This window comes from Cervus elaphus, chromosome 28 (genome assembly GCF_910594005.1).
Source record: "Cervus elaphus chromosome 28, mCerEla1.1, whole genome shotgun sequence".
Taxonomy (NCBI): Eukaryota; Metazoa; Chordata; class Mammalia; order Artiodactyla; family Cervidae; genus Cervus; species Cervus elaphus.
Window position 1 is genome coordinate 31,702,990 of NC_057842.1, and position 25,669 is coordinate 31,728,658.

The 25,669-nt window shown below is 36.4% G+C and overlaps 1 long non-coding RNA gene across 4 annotated transcripts in view; it reads left to right on the top strand.

Annotated features, from left to right (window-relative positions):
* The window catches only part of LOC122685263, a 212,356-nt gene that overhangs the window by 63,762 nt on the left and 122,925 nt on the right, over positions 1-25,669 (top strand). Inside the window, exon 2 of one of the 4 annotated variants that reach the window (XR_006338313.1) lies at positions 24,219-24,357. The exons of the other annotated variants lie outside the window; for them this stretch is intronic. This is a non-coding gene — a long non-coding RNA (uncharacterized LOC122685263). The remainder of the gene's footprint in view (positions 1-24,218; positions 24,358-25,669) is intronic. 4 annotated transcript variants of the gene reach the window in all.

Here is a 25,669-nt window from a genome sequence, read left to right on the forward strand (position 1 = left end):
GTTAGCACAATTTTAAATATCCAAATGCAAACAAAGTCAGTTCTTTTCTTTATAAATCTATGGGAAATTCTTCCTAACACGGGATGGATACTATGACAACCTTATAATCTGGATTATACCTGAAAGATATTACTAATATTTGAATTTCCTATTTCACAGATATTAGCATGTTGGTACTACTAGTAATAAGAATCGTCACAGAATTTTGATATATTTTATGTCAAATTAAAGAAAATTTGCCACTCCTTGGGAGAAGAGATATAATGGGAAAGAAGTAATTAATCTTCTTGTGAAACTCTAAATGAGACTGGCTATTATTACAATTAAGCTAGAATAAATGGGCTTTCCAGGTGGTGTTAATGGTAAGGAACCCACTTGCCAATGCAGGAGTTATAACAGACACTGGTTTAATCCCTGGGTTGGACAGATTCCCTGAAGGAGGAAATGGCAACCCCCTGCAGTATTCTTGCCTGGAGAATCCAATCCCATGGACAGAGGAGGCTGGCGGGCCATAGGCCATAAAGTGGACGTGACTGAAGTGGCTTAGCATGCAACATGTAAATGAATCCAGGATGTTAGTTATGTCTTCCACATTCCAGGCTCTATTTTATCATTTTCTTGGGAGTAGAAATATATGTTATTGCCTATCGTATCTTATTACTAGTGATAGATAAAGGATAGATAGTCGTTGGTGCAGTGGCAGTGCATTTGGTAAAACATTCACAGTATAACTAGGATAGACTGGAATGTATACTGGTGAGAGGGATTTATTAATTGGCTCATTGTTTCAGGAATTTAGAAATATGAGAGGAATAGTAACTGTAATGACAGAGTTGGATGATGCTCTCAACAAAGATAAGGTGGAGAGTGGAGAGAAAATATTAAGCAATTTAAAGCTAAATATGAAAGGCCAGATTCCCTGGAGGAAGACCTGGCTACACCATGGCATTATATATGCTGATATGTGCCCAGTTCTTTCTCCAAAGGGACCTATGCACATTCAATCAGGTAACTATAAAATGTGGAAAAGGGAATGCCCAAACATTTTGGGAACTAGATACAGGGTCAAATAGAATTGTTTAATTCTGCCGACTACCCCCTGAACAACTGGTAAATTGTTCATCATATTTCTTCTGAGGAGGAATCACGGAGGTTAGCACCACCCTTAGAGACATAAAAACCCAGGATGGTGGTTTCCACTGTATTTCCATTTACCTTAGCTTACCAGTCTTGGACCTGCTAAAACCTGGTGGACCCTTGAGGATATTATCAGATTACCACAACCTCAACCAAGTAGTTGCCCCAGTTTTAGCTGCTGTGCTAGGCATGATATTGTTGCCAGAGTACATTTATACAAAGTTGGGCACGTTGTTTGTGGTGATTAATCTGGGGAATGCATTCCTTCCAGTCTTAACAGGAAAGAGGATCAGAGAGTTTACATCTACATAAAACAGATTGCAGAATACTTTTACCTTTCCCCCAAGATACAAACTCTCTTGCCCTCTGGCAAAATGTAAGCTCTGCTACTCTCTGCTAACTACACTCAGCCCCCTTAGTGCTTCTGCCCATCCATCTCAGCCTCTTTAATCTATTCTCAACCTCATAGCACCTTAACTTCTGCTCCTTTTTAACACTGTGACCTTCTGTATGATAGATAACTTCTTCAGGCTTCATTTCTACCTTAATAAATGGGAATAATAATTATGCCTCATAAATGAGATCAGTTTTGTGTTAAAGGCTAGGTAAAATGGATAAGAGGAGAAGGCAATGGCACCCCACTCCAATACTCTTGCCTGGAAAATCCCATGGATGGAGGAGCCTGGTAGGCTGCACTCCATGGGGGTCACTAAGAGTTGGACACCACTGAGCAACTTCACTTTCCTTTTCACTTTCATGCATTGGAGAAGGAAATGGAAACCCACTCCAGTATTCTTGCCTGGAGAATCCCAGGGACGGGGGAGCCTGGTGGGCTGCCGTCTTTGGGGTTGCCCAGAGTTGGACATGACTGAAGTGACTTAGCAGCAGCAGCAGCAGTAACATGGATAAGACCTGGTGGCTCAAACTTTGTGATAATGTAATCAGGCTGTCTTAGCTTGGGCTGCTCTAACAAAATGCCACAAACTTGTCAACAACACAAATTTCATTTCTCAGAACTCTGGAGGCTAAAAGTCCTCGATCATGTGTGTGGGCATGGCTGGTTTCTGATGAGAGCCCACTTCTGGGTTGTAAACTCCTCACCTCATGCTCATTCTCACATGATGAAAAAGAAGAGCAAACTGGCTCTCTAGACTCTTCTTTTTAAATTTTTTTTTCCATTTATTTTTATTGGTTGGAGGCTAATTACTTTACAATATTGTAGTGGTTTTTGCCATACATTGACATGAGTCAGTCATGGGTTTACATGTATTCCCCATCCCAATCCCCCCTCCCACCTCCCTCCCCACCCCATCCCTCTGGGTCTTCCCAGTGCACCAGCCCTGAGCACTTGTCTCATGCATCCCACCTGGGCTGGTGATCTGTTTCACCCTTGATAATATATATATTTCGATGCTGTTCTCTCAAAACATCCCACCCTCGCCTTCTCCCACAGAGTCCAAAAGTCTGTTCTGTACATCTGTTAGACTCTTCTTTTAATGGGACCAATCCCATTTATGAGGGCTCTACCTTCATGATCTAATAATAATCTTCCAAAAGCTCACCTCCAAATACTATCACATGGGGTTTAGGGTTTCAACACATAAAGTTTGGGGGAACACAATCTGTTAGTTAATAGCAGGATCTAATGAGGAAAATAAAATGGAATGTGCTTTAAGTAGTGGCAAAGAGGAAATTACCATATGTGATGCTGGAGATGAGGACCAAACAAGGAGCGCTGAGGACCCAGAAATTGGCAGCAGCAGTGTTCATCCCCCACTAGGCTTGAAAGACAAGGGAATGAGATAGACAGGTGTTGTTAGAACTCAGACGTTAGGTTGGCTTGATGGAAACTGGAACCACAGTGGGCTTGTCTGGTCGGAGCTGAAGCCAAAGAGGAAATTCAGCCTTTCTCAAAAGAGCTGACAAAAGCAAAGGATGGAGAGATGAAGAGAGAATTACTAGAGTTGCTCTGTTTCCCCTACCCTCCAGTATCTTGCCTCTCAATGACCAGAAGTCAGTTGACATTGAGCCAGGGAAACACCACCTGCAGAGGCCAGCTCAGAGCACAGGAAAAATCTGAAGCCAACAGTGTTTTCATCTTTAGGAGATCACATGACCTAAGGCCACATTGTTGTGGGTAGGAGTGGGTGTGGGGTGTCCCATGGATGTACTGCTATTGCCACTATCAGCTTTTCTGGAATTAAATTAATTCTGATTTAGGCAGTGAGGAACTGGAAAAGGAAACTAATGGAACACTAAGCAGCAATAGGAGATGAATTTCAAATGCATTGTGCTAAGTGAGAGATGCTAGACATAAAGAATATATATACCGAGTGATTCCTTTCATAGAAAATTCTAGAAAAGACAGTAGTGATGGAAAGCAAATCAGTGGTTTCGGGAGGCCAGGGTATGGAGGGAGAGGAGAAACTGCAAAGTGGAATGAGAGAAATATTTTAGGATAGTGAAAATGTTCTTTGTTGTAATTGTGGTGCTGGTTGCATAACTGCATATATTTCTAAAAGTTTATCTAATAGCACATGTAAAATTGATGAATTCCATTTTATGTAACTATCAGTAATGCTGACCAAGTCAAATCAAATATACACAAGTAATTTTAATACATATTTATTTTAAGGGGATGTTAATTGATTTCCCAAACATGTCTCCCAATTTATTATCATTTACTATTGTGATCTGTTCTCACAAATCAGCATATAGATTGCTATCATGTGGGAGACTAATTTTCTACCTCATCCTTTGATTATGTTAAGAGAAGTAGAAATTCAGTTTTTCTAAAGTCACATTTAAAACTGTGGTTCTAACAGTTCATACTCATCTGAATGATTGAGAAGATTTTCCACTTTTCATCCAGCATTTAATCATGGAAGCCCAGTTAGAGTGTATGGTTCATATGAGGCACATGTTAGCATTTGACATCAGGTGCTTTAATGATTAATTTTCTACAACATCTAAACAAGGCATGTTAGAAGGGAAATGACTGTCAAGAACTCTGGATTCCACATGAAAGACTCGTTTCAGGAAATTATTTTCTGAATCAAGCTCCATGACCTTCCTGGAGGGAAAACTTGAAGTACTCTTGCCTAAAATAGCAAAGTTGGACTTCTAAATTATGGAAAATGACAAACACATTGAAAATCTGGAAGAAACTTCTTGGGAGATTAAAACAAACATAACAAAGTACAGTGTATAGAAAAGAGCTGATTAAATTCAATATCATTATGAAAAAGATGGGTGGTACAATTTCAAAACCTAATAATATCATGGACTGACTGGAATGTTTGGAAACACTCCTTAGTGGAATTTTGGCAAGGCTGATGGAGGAGTTGATAACTTAATGTTGCACGGAACTTCCTTTCAGATACCAGTACTGTAGATAAGATCCATAATGTGGGATTAAAGAAACCCTGTAACCAGAGAAAAATCATTGTAGGTAGAGATTTGAACTCTTGATGTGAGAGAAACCCTTCAGTCAGAAGGAAAATCCTTGTCTCCTTGGAGCAAAGCCTGGAGACGCAGACTAGGGAGGGAAACTGCCTGAAATACTGAAGAGGGCATGGTTATTGTTTCCTGTATAATTGTCAGTAACACAACAAGAGCAACTTATCTCCTTTGACATATTGAAGGCACACAAAGACTGCTGGGGAGGAGGCCTGTTGACATCACTCAGACACTAATCTTGCCTCTAAAATAAATTAAAAGGAACTTTTATGTTTCCTAGAACTAGAGAATTTCTATGATGCTTATCGTACTTTAGCTGTCTGGAATTGTTCTTTCAGGAGTCTTCATGCTCCTCATAATTTATCTCAGTCATAATGAGCATAATTAGAAGTTTGTCTTTTTGTAATCTTTTAACAATATAAAATATATCATTTAATATTGCAATAAATATGATGGGTGAGATTTCTGCATTAATAGTGCTCAATAATTTATTTTAATTGCATTTCCAGCATTATGAAAATATTCTCCAATGTCACTGGGGAATCAGGAGAGTCAGGCCTTTGTCAATGGAATTTGTAGAACTTTGTTTATAACATTAGTGTGGTAATACAGTGGAGAGGTAAAATGTCATTTCTCAAGCTGTAATACTGAAACTTGATAGGCATGAAACTATCATTCTGAAACGTGTTTTTGGTTAATCAGACTGTAACTTAAGTGCTGCAGTAATAGAATTTTGCATCAGTAAGTTATTCATCACTCACAGTAGATCTATTGATTAGGGAAAACATATAGAAAAATATTACTCACTGGATTCTTATTTCAAAACCTTTCTGTCATTGAATTGTGACTAAGTGCATTATGTTTTGTGTCTTTGTATTCTATACAGCTCTGTTTTCTTAGAACACATAGATATTGCAGATAAGACTGTCAGACTAAAAGATAGAGTGACTCTTGGGAGGTATTGGGGAGAAACTTGCGCTGGGAATCTGAACAGATGTTAGGAATATGCTTTAATCCCTCAAGGCTCTTCAGATGTCAATTGGCTTATGTTTCTGGACATTATCTGCCAGATCACATTGAGCTATCTCAATTTTATATTCCCATGGATTGATTTCATTAATGAAGAACATGCCAGAACCTGGGGTTATCTACAATGAAAGATGATTTCTTCAGCCTGGTGAGCTGAAAGATGACTGGATGAACACTTTGCGAATGGAAGAAATTAAAGCTCGGGGCTGGTGTGAAGAACTTTTAACAGCAAGCTGAAAAAACAACTGGACACACTTCAGAACTTGCTGGCAAGTGTTTACGATCAACTGGAACAATTTCAGGGCACATTAGGAAGAGGAGGAGGCCCTAACTGCCGCTGTGAGAAACTAGTGCACAGAGTTCTCATCTTACGAAATTAAATGCCAAACATTCCCCTATCTATAGAGAGAATGATGTTGGGTTGAGTGAATGCTTAAAGAGTAAAAAAAATATGCATTACAGAAATAACAAACAGGAGATATGGCTAGGAAGTAAGGATGTATTCTGATCTGGCTTGTGAATGCTATGTTCAAACCTCTTACTACTTTCTGAGCTAAAGGCAGTAAGAGTTTAAATCCATCTATGACGTTAGAATTTAATTTCCACATTATTACTCAGAAACTAAGTGGCTTGTGGAGGCTCAAAGTGGGAATCGATACTTATTTAAATAGATACCTAGACCATTTAATATGTTGTCTGATGTCTGAATTACAACAGTTTTAACCTGCAGCTATTTCCCAGGGTTTCTTAGTGTGTTAGTATTGGGACAGCTTTTATGTTGGAGCAGACAGCTTTGGTCAAATGATATTCTGCAGCCATATGTGTGTTAAAAGAGAATCCTATGGACACTCCAGGAACACTACAAAAATGAAGTTTTTGTATACTTTTCCATAAATTATTAAATGTCACTCTGATAAAAAACTATTATTCTCTTATTTCCATTAAGGGATCGAGGGTATTTCACTGAATCTTGAATCAGATTCTTTGGCATTCCCCTGGGGGGGTGGGGTGGGAAATTCATTTGGAGATAAGCTCTTGTTTTTGTTGTTTTCTATTTTATTTTCTCATGTAATCTAGAAATGATATGTATCTGCTGTGTACTCTATTAAGGCTAGTTTACTCATTTTTCTAGAGCTGACATTTTTGGCTAAATTGGATTTTGACACATTTTTATTCCAAAACATGGGAGAACAAAGCATGCTTTCCAAAAGGAAAATCTAGATTCCAATTCTGTTGAATAGTTTAGTTGATTTTTAATACATGGATTAAATTATGTTCATCCTATAGCTTGTGTCTGCTTGAAATAAAAAATAATGCCTCCAACATTTCAGATATGTTTTTCTCAGTTCAGTTCAGTCATTCAGTCGTGTGTGACTCTTTGCTGCCCCATGGACTGCAGCACGCCAGGCCTCCCTGTCCATCACCAACTCCTGGATTTACTCAAACTCATGTCCATTGAGTCGGTTATACCATCCAACCATCTCATCCTCTGTTGTCCCCTTGTCCTGCCTTCAATCTCTGCCAGCATCAGAGTCTTTTCCAGTGAGTCAGTTCTTCACATCAGGTGGCCAAAGGATTGGAGTTTCAGCTTCAGGGACCTTCCAATGACTATTCAGGACTGATTTCCTTTAGGATGGACTGGTTGGATCTCCTTGCTGTCCAAGGGACTCTCAAGAGTCTTCTCCAACACCACAGTTCAAAAAGCATCAATTCTTCAATGCTCAGCTTTCTTTATAGTCCAATTTTCACATCCCTACATGACTACTGGAAAAACCGTAGCTTTGACTAGATGGACCTTTGTTGGCAAAGTAATGTTTCTGCTTTTTAATATGCTGTCTAGGTTGGTCATGGCTTTACTTCCAAGGAGCAAGTGTCTTTTAGTTTTATGGTTGCAGTCACCATCTGCAGTGATTTTGAAGCCCCCCAAAATAAAGTCTCTCACTGTTTCCACTGTTTCCCCATCTATTTGCCATGAAGTGATGGGACCAGATGCCATGATCTTAGTTTTTTGAATGTTGAGATTTAAGTCAACTTTTTCACTCTCCTCTTTCACTCTCATCAAGAGTTTCTTTAGTTCTTCTTCACTTTTTGCCATAAGGGTGATGTCATCTATGTATCTGAGGTTACTGATATTTCTCCTGGAAATCTTGATTCCAGCTTGTGCTTCATCCAGTCTGGCATTTTGCATGATGTACTCTGCATATAAGTTAAATAAGCAGGGTAACAACATACAGCCTTGATGTATTCCTTTCCCAATTTGGAACCAGTCTGTTGTTCCAAGTCCAGTTTTAACTGTTACGTCTTGACCTTCATACAGATTTCTCAGGAGGCAGGTCAGGTAGTCTGGTATTCCCATCTCTTTAAGAATTTTCTACTTTGTTGTGGTCCACACAGTCAAAGGCTTTGGCGTAGTCAATAAAGCAGAAGTAGGTGTTTTTTTTCTGGAACTCTCTTGCTTTTTTGATGATCCAACGAATGTTGAAAATTTGATCTCTGGTTCCTCTGCCTTTTCTAAATCCACCTTGAACATCTGGAAGTTCACAGTTCACGTACTATTGAAACCTGGCTTGGATAATTTTGAGCATTAATTTGCTGATGTGTGAGATGAGTGTAATTGTGTGGTAGTTTGAACATTCTTTGGCATGCCTTTCTTTGGGATTATGTATAAAGAATCAAAACAGCTTTCCTAAGTGTCAGATATTTTATAAAATAGTCTAAAAACTTAAATTATTATGCATTGGTTTATTGAACTGTGGGAAACTACCACAAGGCTTTCATTTATTTCCAATCACAGTCTGCAATCATGAGCTGTTGACTACCCTATCCTCTCATATAAGCCTACCTTAGGCAGATTATACATCCTTATGGTCACTCTCCATCATAAAAAAACACTGTCATCTTCTTAATTCTCATCTTTTTCTCTTGATAACTCATCTCTTGCAACTTTGTCCCAAAGACTTAAATTGGAGGAGAAATGTTGTCTGTTTTTTCACTCTTTCCTATTTCTTTTCTCTCTCTGTTTTCTCTCCTTTATTTTTTTAAAAAAGAAGATGGAGAGGGCTGGATGTCTAGAATGAAACTCAAATTGTTTGTCCTTTTGCCTTTTGATGCTCTTCTTGGTAAGAGAGTTTAATGCCAATTCTCCTTAGAGTGCATGTTTGAATTTTTGGGGGTGGTTTGTGTTTGGGAGTGGGATCTGCCCATTTCAAGTTTCCCTGATGTGAGGGGCCAAGTCCCATTTTATTTCTTCCTAATCACTTCTCAGAGTCTGTTCCTGAATGTTTACTGCAGCAGGCCTAGATTGCCGCCCTGGGCTTGGAATGTTCAACCAGACTCAAGACTAGTTATTTTCCCTGGGATTCAACTGACCTGCCTCCTTTTTGTTCCTCATGGTGGTAGTTCAGACTTTCCACAGCTGCCCCCTCTTCTGATTTCCCTTTCCCCCCACCCATTCTCCTTTCCTCTTATTCAATACAATAATGAAAAAATCAACAAGGCTACTTCATAATTTAGTGCCCAGCTAGGGCTGGATGACTCACAAGCTGGAATCAAGATTTCTAGGAGAAATACCAACAACCTTAGATATGCAGATGATACCACTTTAGTGGCAGAAACTTATGAGGAACTAAGGAGCTTCTTGATGAAAGTGGAAGAGGAGGGAGAAAAATGTGGCTTGAAACTCACCTTCACTTCATGAAATGAAGATCATGGCATCTGTCCCATCACTTCATGGCAAATAGATGGTGAAAAAGTGGAAACAGTGCCACATTTCATTTTCTTTGTCTCTGAAATCCCTGTAGATGGTGATTGTAGCCATGAAATTAAAAGACACTTTCTCCTTGGAAGAAAAGCTATGAAACCCAGACAGTGTATTAGAAAGCAGAGACATCACTTTGCTGACAAAGGTCCATATATTCAAAGCTATGGTTTTTCCAGTAGTCATGTACATATGTGAGAGTTGGACCATAAAAAAGTCTGAGTACCAAAGAATTGATGCTTTCAAATTGTGGTGCTGGAGAAGACTCTTGAGAGTCCTTTGGAAGCAAGGAGATCAATCAATCCTAAAGGAAATCCACTCTGAATATTCTTTGGTAGGACTGATGCTGAAGCTGCAATACTTTGGCCACCAGATGGGAAGAGTCGACTCATTGGAAGAGACCTGATGCTGGGAAAGATTGAGGGCAAGAGGAGAAGCAGGTGACAGAGGATGAGAGAGTTGGATGGTATTATCAGTTCAATGGACATGAGTTTGAGCAAACTCTGGGAGATAGTCCAGTTCATGGGGTTGCAAAGGGCGGGACATAAAATACCAGTTTTCTTTTTTCTTTTTTTGCAGGCACCTCTCCATGAATCCCCTCTTCCCAGGTTGGCATTGTGAAAGGCAGGAAAAAAATAGTCCAACTCTCACATCCATACAGCCACCACTTAATAATGTCTGGAAGATGAGTTCCATTGTTGGCAGTTCTCTTCAGATTGGTTAATATAAGATATCTTTTTGTATCTTGGGCACCAATTCCAGGACAAGAAAAAAATCCCATTCATCACATTGCTACGCTTACAGAAAAACAATTTTGTAGGATTCTTTATACATCAATCCATAAGGCATTATAAGTACTCCTGTCATTGGTTGTGCTTATGTTCACTTGTGATCTCATATTGTTCATGAAAAAATGATTGTAGACTTTTAAAGATTATCCAGGGATGTGATTTTTTTTTTTTTTAGCAGCTAATTTTTTTTCTCCATCAGTCCATGATCTTTACATTGACACTAATGGCTGTTAACCACATTCGCCATAAAATTCCTCCTAATTTCATGTTCTGAGCTCCCAGATATAATACTTTTCAAATTTTCTTTACTTAGTTCTCCTGTACACACTCTTTAACCAAAAATAGATATACCTTCTTCCTCGCTGTTATGGCTTACCATTCTAGACTGATCTCTGTAAACTTAAGTTGCTATAAAAGTGTGGCTCCAGTTTGATTCAAACACACATTATGTATATTGGCCAGGCTAATCTGACTAATTAATTTAAATGGAACTTTCACAGAGCTTTCACCAACTTTAGAACACTGTACTCATTCAGTGTTGACCTCAAAGACAAATCTGCAACACTTTCAAGGCTTCAGCAGTGCTGTCCTTCTGTCTCTTTCCACTTTTTTTTTCAGCCCTCTTTGCCTCTCAAGCTTTGCTGCAGGCATTTCTGTATCCTCCTGTCCTCAGTGTCTTGGGAATAGACGCCTGTTCCTGTCTCTGTGTTTTAGCAAAAACTTCCCCTCCTAATCAGAAAGCCTCCTAACTTCACTCACCTGCCCAAATAATGAGTTTTAAATATTATACTCTGTTGTGAAATATTTCTGGACAACTCTAGCTTATATGGTCTTGTTACTGCATCTTGTAGGTTGACCTCATTTTGACTTTTCGTTCAGTATGTTCCTGCTATGTTTGTTCCTCTTTGGATTTAAATATTTTGACTCATTAATATATTAATGCTTACTAAGGTTGCTGACCATATCTTAGATTTCTTTTTATGCCTTGAAAGAATTAGCATAATGTATGACAAATAGATAATATTTTTTTTTTAGATAATATTTTTTAAAGTATAGTTTATTGTGCTCAGTTGCCCAGTCATGTCCAACTATTTGTGACCCCCAGGGACTGTAGCCCACCAATCTCCTCTGTCTTTGGGATTTTCTAGGCAAGAATACTGGAATGGGTTGCCATTTCCTTCTCCAGGGCATCTTCCTGATCCAGGGATCGAACTTGCATCTCCTATGTTTCCTGCATTGGCAGGAGCCTCAAGGAATATATAATATAGTGCAGCAGAAAGAGCTCTTGGCCAGCCCTCAGGATATCAGTGTGATCTTGGGAAATACTGCTTTCTGTCTTAAGCCTCATTTCTCTGGTCTGTAAGATAGGAAATTGATGTTCTTTCTGTCTACTCTGAAATATTATTGAAAGTGACAGTGAAAGTGAAGTGGCTCAGTCGTGTCCTACTCTTTGCGACCCCGTGGACTGTAGCCTACCAGGCTCCTCCGTCCATGGGATTCTCCAGGCAAGAATACTGGAGTGGGCTGCCATTTCCTTCTCCAGGGAATCTTACTGACCCAGGGATTGAACCCTGGGTCTCCCGCATTGGAGGCAGACGCTTTAACCTCTGAGCCTCCAGGGAAATATTATTAGGAATTGCAAATAGGATGTGAAGAGCTTTAAAATCTGAGAATAATGCTTTGCCTATTACTTTAAATACTTTTAGAAAAATCTGCCTAAACTTACTGTAAGTTCAATATAAAGAAAACACAAAAGTTGGATGGAAATGGAGATTTTTCATTTTCTACACTCAAAAGGACAAATTGCTTATGCCTTTCTAATAGAAAAATGTTCAGGTTTGGGGACATAAATTTATTTTATCAGTTTAGTAGATGAAGGTGTTGACACACATAGCAAAATTTTGGCAGAACTAGAAATATACAAATCTTAAGGGGGCAACAGAGGATGAGATGATTGGATGGTATCACTAACTCAATGGCCGTGAGTTTGAGTAAACTCCTGGGAGGTGGTGAAGGACAGGGAAGCCTGGCATGCTGCAGTCCATGGGGTCACAAAGGGTCAGAGATGACTGACTGAACTGTGACTCTTGTGGGGGGTCTAAATATCTACTTAAGATTTCTATACTGTTGTAAAATGAACAAAGCAACTAGAAGTTTGAAAAGAATTAGTTTTGAAATATGGGGTTTTATACTTTGTTACATCTAAAATCTAATTTTTCTAAATTTAAAAATATGTCCTCTATAGTTTTGTTTAGCATGATTTGAAGATAAAGAGGGAGTTGATGATAATAGAATGTACAGTATTCCGCCTAATATTTCCTTATGGATTCTCATTTGCCTGCTATTATTGAAGGAAGTTCCAGGGTTTGCATTTAGGGAGATCAACTTCTAGTCTGTCTTTTGAGTTTATGACTTATGAAAGATGACTGAGACATTTGAAAAAAATTAAGTACACTTTCTTATTCTGTGACTAATAATTCACCTTAAAATGTTGGAGAGCAGTGCACACCTAGAACTGTAACTACATAGATTTAGATCAAGTTGGCTTTTTATTTCCTTAACATTTTGGCTTATTCTGTTGAGGCTTCTGATGCAATTCTCAGCAGACAAACAGACAAATGCCAGCATATCCACACAGTATCACATCAGAATGGGAAGAATGTGCTTTGTTTCACAACCTCTCCATTGTGGTAAAGCAACACTGGGACCAGGCTAAGGAAATGCTGACTCAGTGTTTCCCATCCTAGAATTTTAACAGCAATACCACAGACCTCCCTACCCCCTTGCCAGGGAAAATTGCCTTTATTTGGCATAAATAATTTAAGTATATCTTATTGCTAAATTAGTATTCACTTCTAAATTCCTGAACATGTTTACCACAAACACATTGTTCCTTCCAGCTTAAATAATATATTACTTTAGGGACTAATTCTGTGGCTTTTACTTAGGAAATATAGTCCCAGAAGTAAGTCACTTCTAGGCTGTAAATTCACTCTAGTTCCATCATTTTTTCCCCCAATTCAAATGCTGTTCTCAGCCTGTGTTAATAGTGAAGATTTGTTGGAAGGGTCCTGGATGTGATTATTGTTTTCATTTTTGAAATGGGAGTTAGAGTTTATTAACATAATTTCTTCATTAGTTTACTGAATACACTTCTTAACACTTTTTTAGATAGAATTTTTAAAAATAATAACTGACATTTTTTGTACTGAGGAATACAAATTGGTGAACAACTTTCTGTATAAATTATTTATCTCCCTTGCTTAAATTTCAGCACCTTCAAAAACACAGATTAAACCCATTAAAAAAGTTAGTTAAAACCATTTTCTACTTTAGAAAAAAATCTCAAAACTTTATCAAGATGCATAGATGACCTTTGCATTTTGTGTTTTGCTTTTCCCCGTCCGTATACAAGACATGTTCATGTCCTGTAGTTACTGATTTGATTAATATTACTTTTATCACCATCGTTCTCTTTCCCTTCAGCCACTTTCTTGATTCAGCTCCTCATTGTCTCTTTCATTTTGAATTTCATCAGTTGCTGGACTGATCTTCTTTAGTTTCATTTTAAGTTGTTAGTAATAAATATTTGCACTCTTCAGCAGTATTTTCAATTTTTCTTTCCTCCAGCACTTGATAAAGCGGCACTGTTTTGTGTCCCTGTGTGAAATATGAGCTGTGAAATGTGTCACTTCTTGTTGGGAGCCTTCCAATGGCTCAAGTCACCGTGCTCCCTACCCTCCTTTGCTATTATTGCCAGTGATGCTCATGTGTGAAGGCTTTGTCAGACAGCATCCTTGAATGAGGATGAAATGGAATAGCACTCTTGCCTCTACCCTAAACCCCAGACAAACCAAGAAATAAACTTTAATTTTCTAAGCCGCTGAGAATTTTTGATTTGTTTTTGACTGCAAAATAACATAAACATTTTTTACTGATAGACTATCCCACTCAGAAAAGAAATCTTTGAAGAGTGGTTTCAATATGTAAATCTTTTGATGTTACTGCTGTGCTCAGAATTCTCTGGTGGGGCCCCAAGATAAATAAATAAAAACAAAATTCCTATGTCTGGTACCAAAGGCCCTTTATGAACTGGCTTCTAACTTTTAAAATCAATAAAGGAGTTTAATAATGGGACAAATTTTAAAAATATGAAAATATATAAATCTCCTATGTATAATATAATGGAGTTTCCCAGGTGACTCAGCAATAAAGAATCCGCCTGCCAATGCAGAAGACACAGGTACAATCTCTGGGTTGAGAAGATCCCCTGGAGAAAGAAATGGTAACCCACTCCAGTATTCTTGCCTGGAAAATCCCATGAACAAAGAAGCCTGGCAGGCTACAGTCCATAGGGTCACAAAAAAGTTGGACACAATTTATCGACCAAACAACAACGACAATAATCTTCTTTCATTGAATCAACTAATATTTATTGAGATGTAATGATCGGCATCTAAACCTTTTGTATTCAGAACAATCAGAGGGTAAAGTATATTTATTGTGACAAATGGAAGGAGCTTGTGTTTGGGCTTTACAAAGAGCTGGATGGGGAATCCTGCCAGGGGCACTTACTTGTTGCATCATCTGAGACCTGATTTTTAACTGCTCTGAATTTCAGACCCCTCATACAGAATAAGGATGACAGTCCCTACCATAGACAACTGGCAAAGACAAACCTCTACCATAGAGGTTTTAATTAAGCCATACATTGAAAGGGCTTGGCATGGAAGCTCAATTATTGCTGATTCAGCCTTCTGCAGATGAGGATATAGAAACTCAGAGTTGAACAGCAGATGGGTTTCTACACTTTTCCAGGTTTGCCCTTTCAGGCTTTGTACATTCAAAACTGATTTAAATTTCCTTTTCCTTCCAGATTGTCATTTTCTGTAGTTTCTTTTCTTTATTCTTCAATATCTATCAACCCTGCTCTGTTTGGGGGAGGAGAGGTTGCACAGAGGCAAGATTGAGATCACAAGATCACTTGATGCCTTCTCGGGGTCCTCTGGAATCTTTAGGTGGGAATTTGGAGAGTATGGCTGAAGCATCCCTCATCACTTCTAAAAGATGTGTATCTTTCATTCTATCCATGACAATTGCTTTAGGGAAGAACTTTCTTGTGACTACAGGTTAAACAAACAAACAAACAAAACCCTGCCAATTAAGGCTTATAGACACGAGGAAGATTCTTTCCTGTAATGGTGATGTGTTAAGGCAATCCCTGGCAGCTTGGGATTTATTGGCAGCTCAGCAATATAAAGAAACCAGATACTTCTTAAGGTTACTGTCATTATATTGTCAGCTGTCTTTTCTTAACACCAGAAATTTTAAAGAGATAGAAACTAGTGTCTGTTAATGTCATTTAGCTTTTGGAATGTAGGATATATACTTGCTACTTAGGGAATCATTTCTCCCTCCTGAACAAAGAAATGTTGGAATATTTTAGTGGTGAAACTCCTAAATTTCATTCACTTCTTTGCCGTATATCAACCATTATGCCATCATAAAAATTATGTTTAAAAAAACTCAATAATGTAAAAGCATAGGAAAATGGTAATCTTAGGTAGAGGAAACATGTGAAAAAAATGTATGTGCTATATAGTTATGATTTACAAGGAAAAAACCAGTCTAAATATTTCCATGGAAATACAGAAGAGTGTTCTTTAGTTTCTACTTCTTAATTTACTATATTTTTTAAAGTTTTCAAAGACCCATATTTTTTATTGCTATTATAAATTACTAACATATATATGAAATTTATCTATTTTGCATACTTCTATAATTGGTCACATTATTGAATTCTTATTAATTCTTACTAGTGCTAGTAATTTCTCTGTTGACTTACAATTCAGCAGCCCAGAAACATGTTGAATGGTAGCAATAACCGTGAATTAGTTGTGATTTTAAAGAAATTTTCTAATGTTTTATTATAGGTATATTAGCTCATTTTTAATGCATAAGTATCGTTTAAGTTACAGAAAGCACTTCCCAGGTGGCTCAGTGGTAAAAAAATCCACCTATCAATGTGGGAGATATGGGTTTGATCCCTGGGTTGGGAAGATCCCCTGGAAAAGGAATGGCAACCCACTCCAGTATTCATTTTTCCTTTTCACTCCAGTATTCTTGCCTGGGAAATCCCATGGACAGAGGAGCCTGGTGGACTGTAGTCCATGAGTCTCAAAAGAGTCGTACGTGACTTAACGGCTGAACAACAACAAATTGATATTTATAGACATGTTAAGATTTTGGGGTTACCTTTAAAAGCTTCATAAAATGAACTGCAGCCTTCTACCTTTTTTTGCCTCAACATATTTTATAGAAGAAATATTATCTGTTACATGTGAATTTGAGTGAATACACCCATGAAATTGCTAAAACCAGGATAAATACTTTAAAAATCCTTTTATGATTAACAGTATAGTCAGTTATTTGATTTCTTTCTTTTCAATAATAACAATTCATATTTTCCTAGAAAAACATTAATCTTCCTGAAATTTTCAAATTGAATACCAATGATATTTTATGTGATTTTATGATAATTTTAATACTTATCTTTCTGTAGTTTTATCCCCTTCTCATTTGCAGCTTTGTGTGTGTGTGTGTGTGTGTGTGTGTGTGTGTGTCTGGTAGTTTATATTAGCCAAATTCTACCTGGAAAAAGCACATTTTTTTTCCAGATTATCTCTCTTCCTTTCCTCCTTGACTGGATACTTCCTACTCATTCCTTGTGGCTCAGCCTAAATAGAACTGCCTTAGGAAAGTAACTCTGATTGCCTCAGTTCAGTTAGGTTCCAACTGCAGTCTGCCATATCTCACTGTATAGTTAACTTTGGCTAACTTTAATTAAGGAGTAGATGCAAAAAAAATAGTAAGATAAAACATAGTACCTACATATATATGTGGCTCGGAAGGGTTTCTGGGGATCTGGTAATTTTTAATTTGATGATAAATTAATTTTTCACTTAATGATAATTGATTGAACTCTACAATTGCTTTTCTACATCTTGTAGATTTTTGATATTTCACAATAAATGATTTTAAAACTTGATACACTGTTCTTATTTTTCTCATTTTCTTCTGGTGAGAACTTCACCACAGAGTTGACCATTGTCCAAAGACAGGACTTGGGCACTACTGATGTGACAATTTGGAATTAGCAAAAGATTTAAAGTAGGAAACTCACAATAAAATTTAAGAAGAGCAAATAAAGAAGTAGGGAAACCAGTTATGAAGCCATTTCAATAGTTCTCTTGACACTTTGTTTCTAGAAAAGATGGAGTTAGAGGAACTAAATTTATCTTGATGCCTGTTTGAACCAAATCACAAACAAAGTATGTGAGATAATGGTTTTAAAGGCATTGTATATAAGGCAGTAAAGGACAGTGATTCTTGAGACACTGGAAGCACATGAGGTGAGGTCTCCAGTTTCCCAAGTGAGTTTCTTGATAGTGAGTCCAAGCTCTTGCATAGGGAGGAAGAATGCAGGCAGAGCCCAGCAGACACCTTAAATTAATAAGATGGAGCTGACCATCTAGGGAGACTAAGGCACTTAGAGTTCATAGGACAAAATATTGGAGAGGACAGAGCTACAATACACAGAAAGAGAACTTCTAAGATACGCAGAGAGCCGCCCTCTAGTATTCACCTGAATGCTCGTCAGCTCATTCATGTAAGGAAACTATTAGGACAATCCAAAAGGATTAGAGAGAACAATGCCCGAGATTCATACAAGAACTGGAATAGTGCCTGTCCCTACCAGTCAGACTGGAAAACCTTATGATACATGGGGCTTTAGGTAGAGCACCCAAGAGAGTCTTGGCTCATTAACGGCCTGAAGGCTTCTCTGGTTCTGCCTAACAAAGCTTAAAAACAAAACATAGTAAACTCAGTTGCATCCCAGAACAAAATTTCAGAATATTTATGGTTATACAAAAGTATCTAGCATCGTGTAAGGTAAAATTCACAGTGTTTGGCGTTTAATTAAAAATGATTCGACTTTCAGAAAAGATGAAAAATATTACCCATAATAGGTAGAAAAGATCTATTAAAATATACCTAAAATTTAAACAGGTGCTAGAATTAGCAAACAAGGACATCAAAAATTATAACTGTATTTATTTTATATGTTCAAAATGTTATGCAGAGACATAATATTACAATGTCTGAGATGAAAAATACACTGGTGGAAATGTAAATTGATGCAGCCACTATGGAGAATAGTATGGAAGTTCCTTTAAAAACTAATAATAGAGTTGTCATAGTGTCATCTATGCCACTCCCACTTTTCTGGATATATATGAAAAGATGTATCCAGAAAAGACAAAAACTCTCATTTGAAAGGATACACACATCCCAGTGTTTATAGCAGCTCTATTTACTGTAGCCAACATACAGAAGCAACCTACATGCCCATCAACACATGAATGGATGAAAAAGATGTGGTGTGTATATATATATATATATATAATGGAATACTACTCAGCCATAAAAAGGAATGAATGCCATTTGCAGTACCATGGAAGGGCCTAGGGATTATCCTATTAAATGAAATAACTCAGAGAAAGATAAATAAATGATATCACTTAGAAGTAGAATCTAAAACAGTGATACAATGAACTTATTTACAAAATAGAAATAGACTCACAGACATAGCAAAGAAGGTCATCAAAGGGTAAGGGTGGGGGAGGGGTAAATTAGGAATTTGGGATTACCAAATATACATTACTATATACAAAATAGATAACAAGGTCCTGCTACAAAGAACTATATTCAATATCCTATGATGAATCATAATGGAAAAGAATATGAACATATATATATATATATATATATATATATATACACATATAACTGAATCACCTTGCTGTCTACTTGAAATTAGCACAATATTGTAAATCAACTGGATTTCAGTTTAAAAATCTTATATGCGACAAACATGATATAAATTAAAAAACCTGGTAAAAACTGGAGCATTTTTTCCTGGAAAAGGACATTATAATAATTGTCTTTAAATATTGAGAGGATTGCTGCATAGGAGAAAGAATTAATTTTTCTATATCTAAGTAGAGATGAATGGGTAGAAATGTTAAGGAAGGAAGATTTGAAAATGAATGTAAGGAATAATTTTAGAACAATTAGAGCTGTTGAAAAGTCGAGTGACCCATTTTTTAGCTAATGAATTCCCTCTTACTGGCAGTGTCAAACAGAAGTAGGACTTATGTCAGAAATGGTGTCAGTAAAATTTCTGAACTGGTGAGGGTTTGTTAAAAAAAAAAAGGATGGACTTCTAAATTTTTTTCCCTAAAGAGCCCAATTGAAGTAGGTCAACAAAAATATTTTTAGAATGGAGAAAGCACTACCTTGGAGATAGAAACATTTAAATCTCTTGCAGACTGAAGAGGCACAAGGACTTTATACCCAAACAAGGATTTTCCGAAATCTCAGTCCTGTTCATGAAGGAAAAATTCTACAAAACCCCACCGAGTTAGAATATCAGGATCAGGTTACTATGTGTCTCTGAGAATAATGGAGATGTACTCCCTCTTCTTGTGCCAGTGTAGTGTTCCAGAATGTTTGTTCAGAGAATGGCTGTTTACAAAAATTAGCATATTGCTTTTCTGTCCCTTGCAAATTAGCATCCCTAAGTGGCTAAAAGATTTTTCTAGGCTTCCAAGGGCCTCTATAGCATTCATCAGAGTAACTCAAGTTGAATACATTTTTTTGCTTGCACAAATTTGTTGCTAAGCAGAAAATTTGGTACATCTAATTATGTAATGCTACTTATCCTTCTCCCTAGGAAACGCCCCAATTTTCACAATGTGAGAGAGCCCCAATCTTAGCCAAAGCATGCTTTGTGTTTCTTCCTGGATACTGGGCAACAGGGGAGTCTATGGGATAAAATAAGATTCATTACCTCTGTCATTAGAAGACTGAACCTAAATAAAACCCCTTTAAAAATAAGCAATGTTTGTCATGATTTGCTTAATGGTGCTGGTTTCAAATAAGTCTTTATTTTAAAGGACATGAATTGTATTTTCCACTAATCTAGGGTGCTGATAAAACTTATAACCAAGGATTCAGAATACTTGAAATGGCATCTGAAATGAGATTCTTAAACTGCCACTCCACTGACTTTGCTACAAATGTAGGTCTTTCAAATTTTGTGCCAGGCTTAATAGAGGATGTATTTCTGGACTGCATAGCCATCCTACTTGATCTTGGATCTGGAACTGACACCTCCAGGTGGAGTTACTACACCTGTGACAAGCTACAGGTGATCATCTAGCTTGCATAGTCTTCTGGCATAGTCCTGATGGGATTACAGATAAATTCTGTTTTTGTTGGTACTTTATTTTTTTCAGATCAGCAGTCTAATTGGATAAGAGTGCTCTTTCTGTCTTTATTATAGATTGTAACTTAGTACTTTCTCATCTCTAACATGAAATGTATGGAAAGATATGTGTGAGTTTCTTAGAAGAGACTTTGAACTTCCTGTTTGTATTTCCCAACCTCTTGAACCATGTTTTAACATCTTCCTTTGTTACAAATTATTTAATATTATCATTTTGCCTATGATTTCTCAGCAGCATACATTTAGCATTAATGTTAAAAATTAATTTGCATGTCTGTGAATTCAGATCTGTCAATAATTCTTATCTGCATTTAATGCCTTCTTACATTCATAAATCTGATCAAAGACATTAAGCATTAAGCTGGTTAACTGAGTAAGTAGTACCTATTTGTGTTTGGGAGTGGAGGGGATTGATAGTTTATGTCTTTTCTAGTAGTTATTATGTCACCATCAGTCCCAGTATCAAAGAACATTAAGTAGGACATCCAAGGTGCACCAAGAGGCAAAGTTAGTCTTTTTGTTCTTCCTGATATTCTTTGTCTTCTTGAGCTTGAACTTGGCAACCAAATGATTGATCTTTGATTTGTCAAATTCTTCTTCCTTAAATGGGTCTCCAGGCTTAGACCTGACTTCAAGGTTTCCATCTTGAATAGGGAACTTGGTAATATCAAAAAAAGCCCAAAGGACTAAATCAAAGATCCAAAGGACCAAAGACCAAATCATTACTTGACTATACAGCAATACTATTGTCCAAATAATAAGAAATAGCACAATGAGTTGGCCCTTTGCTTATTCAAGGTCTTAGTAAATAAAGGATTCCTTTCTTTTCTCTATAAAGGAAAAAACCCAATTTTGGTATAAATCATAAATTACAAGGAGGCATGCTTCAATATTAAAAATGGAGTAAATAATATAAAATTTTAAATTGTGAATAATTAAGATTGATTCTTTTTTATGGTTTAGTTTTGACCCTCCTAAGTGTTTAATGGTCATGTAATTAAATAATTTTTCTGTTTCATTACTTATCCATATTTGGATTAATACGGATAATCCAAACCAGTATCTGTGTTTGGATACTGATCAAGTTCTTTATTTTCTAGCTATGAATTTTCCTATGTACAGATCCAATGCCTTAGTAATAAGAAATTAAATGTTAAATGGAAACTCATTCAAAGGTCATTTTGTCTTGTTCCATTATAGCAGAACCACAAAATACCACACTTAGTAGGATTTGACTTTCCATATAATTTTCTACCCAGTGATATAATTTCTTTATAATTTGCTTCTTTTTCTGAGCCAGTTTCTTTATTAGTTAAATGTCTATTTGGCAGTGATATATTTGTCCTTTTTAAAATGTGGAAAACACCCTTCCACCTGCATTTCCATTATTAGCTTATTTAGAGTTTTGGTCTTTGTTTGACTTACCTACTATTTGTCCTCCAAGAGACCTTAGCAGATGTAGGGAAATGTAGTAGTTGTTGAAGGACATGAAGTTAGAGAAAGGAAAAAATATTAAATTCAAAGACAATAGGTGACAATCACCTTAATTTCTCCTGGTGGTAATTTATTACATCCAAAAATGCTAGGCTCTTCAATTTTTTTATTTCACTGTGGAAACTGTGAGAACAGGATATAACATGCCAGAAATATGTCAAAAAGGAGAGGAAAACAGAAAATAATGAGACAAACTCTTCATTTTTTATGTGAAACAGCAAAGGAAGATGAGTCTTTTCATCTTGTCCAAGTGTCATATTCCATTATTTCCTTTTGAAAGTTTCTTTTGAGGAAATCTAGATTCTCTGCTCTGGACTCCTTTGTAGTAATGAGTGCTACAGTTAACATTTTTTGATATTTATTGAGGATTATAAAGGGGCCCTCCCTCAGATGGTGAAGAATGTCAATAAGATTTGAGGACCAGAAATTGCAGGCAGTAAACAATGAATTGACATGAGAAAAATTTGAGAAGTATAATGTTTTACCTAATATAAATTATTACATCTATTATTAATGCTAATAGTAAATGCCTTTTGAAATTTACTTGGATGTTCTGGTTTCTTTTTGTTCTTTTTGTGTTTGTAAGGGTTTACATTTAAGGAAAGTGGTAAAGTCTTTGACATTTTATTAAAGTTGGGGTTTTGGGGATGTAACTTCATTTACCCCTTAGCTGATTTGATGTTTGAACCTGAATTATATTCACCCAGGTACAAATGAGGGGAAAATGGGAATAGGAATATTTTTCCTCATGTTTAAATAGCCTTTGTACTGTCTTGAAACATATATGCTACTTTTCTGGCATTTAATCATTACTGCATAGCTCAGTACACATATTTTACAGAAATCTGACCTATTTCTTCTCAAAGAAGACTGTGTTTTTGAAATACGAACATTTGAATCTTTGAGTATCAGATTATGTGTGAACAGGAATAACAGTAAGAAAATACAGAGGAGCAGTGACAGCAATATAGACAAAATTTACATTTGGTTTTGACCTTAGAGTTGAATAGCATCATAATTGATATTCTATAAACCTAAAGTACTTCCAACAAAATAATGTCTCAAGATGTGTTAGAAGGCAGCTTATTCCTAATATTTTATTACTCATAATTTGTGGGGAATACTTAAATTGGTTGCTTTTGTAAACTTAATATAAAATGTTGGCTAGTTGCTCCCTCTCATCTCACTATTTTATCATATCATATTGTATTTCTTTGGGACTAGGAAAATAAGTAGGTGAGAGATTTATAATTTTTTAAAAGATGTAGTTTAGCTACTGCTGGCTGAATGTAGAACAAGTTAAAACAGATAAGGTTAATATCAGTAAGAACAAATGCAAAGAAAAGATAATCAACTAGCAATAAAAAATTGGAATATATATTAATAATTAATAGATCTAGACTTATCCATAGACTTACAACTAATTTTCCATTTCTTCTTTTTCCAATGAATCTCTTTGAGTCTTAGTTTTCTTATCTGCAAAGTGTGGCTTAGAACTTCTATTACTTCAAATGTTTGCAAAAGGGGGTGGGACATCAACCAGAATGCAACAGCCACAATAAAAAGATAAACTTTTCCACAGGTAGATTCCTGGGTTGTTGTATGAATCAAGTTAATAATATAGAACTTTATAAACTCTAAAGCACTAAATATATTACCATTTTTAACAAAAAGATAACTAGGGCATGCTAATAACACTGAACTGTGAGTTTGGACTGTGAACTCCAGTGAAGAGACTGGAGTTTTGTGACTTTATTGTGACTATAAAGCTTGTTGACACATGATGAGGATTTGATGAGAGAATGAGACAACTATTCAGATAGGACAGAGTTGGGTACGATTGGCTACCATTTTCAGGGTTGGTCTTTGATTCACACCCACTAGCATAATCGTGTACTTCAAAAACAGTAACCTTTTTGCATAAACATGACTTATTATTATTTGTCTTATCTTTGCAAGGGAGATACATTATAATCCAACTGACAGATGAAGAGGCTGAGAGACCCAGTGGTTAAAGGCCTTAGCCAAAGTCATAAAACTAAGGAATGTCAGGGCCAGTATCAGAACTTCTGAGGTGTTGTGGTTTCTGCCACATTGGCAGAGATGGTTTAGATATGGGATGATAAAGTGATGAATATGGATAAAAGTTCAAAATGCTTAGACTTAATATCTCTTTTTTGAATCCATCATTTTCCTCCAGAAGGGTGCTAGAGCCAGGAAACTACTCTCTCAGTGAGAAATAGAGGAAGAAACCACTTGAATCACAACTGAAATATTCAACCCAATCAAAGCAACCTTCATGAGCTGACAAGTAGCCACAGCTTTGAGAGTCCGTGCAAGTAAGCCAATAAATCATGATATTTATTAAATGTCCCGTTAAAATGACATTGGAATCTAGTCCTTTGCCTACATTATTTCAGAGTTGCCAAATTTAAAGATGGTAACAACTAGCAAAATACCCAGAACTTCTAGCAAGCATGGGGTGGTAAACCATTCCTTTCCTGAAAAAAAAAAAAATGTTGTTATTTGTGTAATTGAATCCTATGAGGATGATATCATAAAGAAACTTCTTGGATGATGACAGATATTTTGAGATTCCTAAAATACGTACTATTTTAGGAAATTAATGTCATAAGATCATGACTTATAATTTGGACACCTTTTAGACAGTGTTGTATGAGATTTGAATTGCTTATTAAAATACTTGTATTCAAAGGGTTTATATTTCTGTTATACTTTTTATCTTTCTCATATGTTTTCATATGTAGATATCCTTTGAACATTTATTGAGCATGTTTTCGTAAATATGAGAACATCAGTTTATCATATTAAAATTTATATTTGATATATACATAAAAGTCACTTATATAATAGTAATAAAATAATTTCACTTAAATAAAGTTTTAAAATAAATTATGGTGGGTAGAAGAGGATCCAGGTCTAGAGGCTCTGTCTCTTATGCTAATATTTTGTAGACAGTAGACTCTCAATAAATGTTACTTGAATGATTGAAAAAATAAATGGGATTATCTCTGAGCTTTAATTCCCTCATACATAAAAGACAAAAATACCTTTGATAGTGTTTTTTTTAATGGGGAAGTTTATATCTAATTTCTCTTGTAGTCACTGGACCACAACAGCTGTTTAAAAATGATAGCTGTTATATAAATATCAGTTTCCTCTTCTACTTCCTGTTCTTTTTCCTTTGATTCATTTTAGATAAAAATCTTTCCAAAATGTTGCCCATTCTTTTACTAAATGAAGTTATCTGTTCTGTGCGCTGTGTTTAGTCACTCAATCATGACAGATTCTTTGTGACCCCATGGACTGTAACTCTCCAGGCTCCTCTATCCAAGCTGATTCTCCAGGCAAGAATACTGGAGTGGGTTACCATGTCCTTCTCCAGGGGATCTTCGCAATGCAGGGATCGAACCCAGGTCTCCTGCATTGCAGGCAGATTTTTTACTATCTGAGCCACCAGGGGAGCTCAAAGTAATTTTTGTGTAGAAGACTAAGAGCATAGCAATAACTAATATTTATTGAGTTTTACTATGCTCTAGGAGCCATAAGAATCATAATTTTTTTCTTAAATATAAGGAAATCAAAGCTCAGATAGGGGAAACAACATCTTCAAAGCCATATAACCATTTA